The sequence below is a fragment of the Protopterus annectens genome, chromosome 9.part0 (genome assembly GCF_019279795.1).
Source record: "Protopterus annectens isolate FY-2018-M chromosome 9.part0, PAN1.0, whole genome shotgun sequence".
NCBI classification, from domain to species: Eukaryota; Metazoa; Chordata; order Ceratodontiformes; family Protopteridae; genus Protopterus; species Protopterus annectens.
The window spans coordinates 235,146,882-235,150,348 of NC_056743.1; the positions used below are offsets into that span (position 1 = coordinate 235,146,882).

Sequence of the window (3,467 nt, forward strand, 5' to 3'; positions counted from 1 at the left end):
GACGAGACAGAGTGGAGAGAGAGGACAACAGGAACAGGTGGACGACAGAGACACACCATACAGGAAACGAGGACGACGATTTATTTATCGACGACGATTTATCTATTTATTTACCGACCGAGACAAGGACCGATTTATCGACGATTTATCCAGACCGATTTTACCCATCCCATCCCAGACCATCCATTCCATCTGACCATCCATCCATCGATCCATCCATTATATATATATATATATGGACTGACATAAAATATTCATCTATTTATCCATTTTACACATTTATTTATCCTGATTTTATGTGGCACACACAGATCTGACATATAGAGACGACGACGATTTATATATTTATCGATATAAAGATCACATCCAGACCCAGACGACGATTTATTGACCAGAACGAACGACGATTTGTTTATCGATTTATCTATTTTATCGACGATTTATCGACGACGATCGACGACGACGACGACGACGACGACGATTCGACGATCGACGACGACGACGACGACGACGATTTATCGACGACGATCGATCGACGACGATCGACGACGACGATCGATCGACGATTTATCGACGATCTGATCGACGATTTCACGACGACGACGACGACGATTTCGACGACGATCGACGATTTATCGACGATCGACGACGACGACGACGACGACGACGAATCGACGATCGATCGACGACGATCCATCGACGACGACGACGACGACGACGATCGATTTATCGACGACGACGACGATCGACGACGACGACGACGACGACGACGATCGATCGACGACGATTAAGACGACGACGACGACGACGATCGACGATCGACGATTTATCGATCGATCGACGACGATCGATCGACGACGACGACGACGACGACGACGATCGACGACGACGACGACGATTATCTGTCCATTTCGATCGACGATCGACGACGATCGACGACGATTTATCGACGACGATCGACGACGATCGACGACGACGACGATCGACGATCGATCGATCGACGATCGATCGACGATCGACGACGACGACGACGACGATCGACGACGACTTATCGACGATCGACGATCGACGACGATCGACGACGACGACGACGATCGACGACGACGATTAATCGACGACGACGACGATCGACGATCGACGACGACGATCGACGACGATCGACGACGACGACGATCGACGATCGACGACGACGACGATCGACGACGATCGATCGACGATCGACGACGACGATCGACGACGACGACGACGATCGACGACGATCGACGACGACGACGACGACGACGACGATCGACGACGACGACGACGACGATCGACGACGACGATCGACGATCGACGACGATCGATCGACGACGACGATCGACGACGACGACGACGACGATCGATCGACGATCGACGACGACGACGACGACGACGACGACGACGACGACGACGATCGACGACGACGACGACGATTTATCGATCTATCGATCGACGACGACGACGATCGACGACGACGATTTATCGATCGACGACGACGACGACGATTATCGACGACGACGACGATCGACGATCGACGACGACGACGATCGACGATCGACGACGACGACGACGACGATCGATCGACGATCGACGACGATCGACGATCGACGACGATCGACGATCGATCGATCGACGACGATCTATCGATCGACGACGACGACGACGATCGATCGACGACGACGATCGACGATCGATCGACGACGACGACGACGATCGACGACGACGATCGACGACGACGATCGACGACGATCGACGACGATCGACGACGACGACGACGACGACGACGATCGATCGACGACGACGACGACGACGATCGACGACGACGACGACGACGATCGACGATCGACGACGACGACGATCGACGACGATCGACGACGACGACGATCGATCGATCGACGACGATCGACGATCGACGACGACGACGACGACGACGATCGACGACGATCGACGATCGACGACGACGACGACGATCGACGACGACGACGACGACGATCGACGACGATCGACGACGACGACGACGACGACGACGATCGATTTATCGACGACGACGACGACGACGATTTATCGACGACGACGACGATCGACGATCGACGACGACGACGACGACGACGACGACGACGACGACGACGACGACGACGATCGACGATCGACGACGACGACGACGACGACGACGATCGACGACGATCGACGACGACGACGACGACGACGACGACGACGATCGACGACGATTTATCGACGACGACGACGATCCATCGACGACGACGACGACGATCGACGACGACGACCCGACGACGATCGACGATCGACGACGACGATCGACGATCGACGACGACGATCGACGACGACGACGATCGATCGATCGACGACGACGACGACGACGATCGACGACGACGACGACGACGATCGACGACGACGACGACGACGACGATCGATCGACGACGACGATCTGACGACGACGACGATCGACGACGACGACGACGACGACGACGATCGATCGATCGATCGACGACGACGACGACGACGACGATCGACGATCGACGACGACGACGATCTATCGATCGACGACGACGACGAGATTCGACGACGACGACGACGATCGACGACGACGACGATCGACGACGATCGACGACGACGACGACGACGATCGACGACGATCGACGACGACGACGATCGACGACGACGATCGACGATCGACGACGACGACGACGACGACGATCGACGACGACGATCGACGACGACGACGACGATCATCGATCCATCGACGACGATCTAGACGACGACGACGACGATCGACGATCGACGACGACGACGACGACGATCGACGACGACGACGACGATCGACGACGACGACGACGACGATAAGACGACGACGAGACGACGACGAGATCCATATATCGACGACGACGAGACGATCCATCGACGATCGACGACGACGACGACGACGACGATCGATCGACGACGATCGACGACGACGACGACGACGATTCGATCGACGACGACGACGACGACGACGATCGACGACGATCGACGACGATCGACGACGACGACGACGATCTGACGACGACGACGACGACGACGACGACGACGACGATCTCGAGACGACGACGACGACGACGATCCCGACGACGATCGACGACGACGATCGACGAGACGATCGACGACGACGACGACGACGATCGACGATCGACGACGATCGACGACGACGACGACGATCTATCGACGACGACGATTATCGACGACGATATTTATCGACGAGATATATCGACGACGACGATTATCCGACGACGACGACGACGATCGACGACGACGACGATCGACGATCGACGACGACGACGACGACGATATATCACCGACGACGACGACGAACGACGACGATCGACGACCGACGATCCGACCGAGGACACGACACACGGACACAGAACGACGACACAACGACATGACGACGACGA

At 56.4% G+C, this 3,467-nt stretch overlaps 1 pseudogene; it reads right to left on the reverse strand.

The window, feature by feature from the left end:
- Window positions 1–424: 424 nt before the first annotated feature.
- Window positions 425–3,467, reverse strand: part of LOC122810510 — a 28,825-nt pseudogene continuing 25,782 nt past the window's right edge.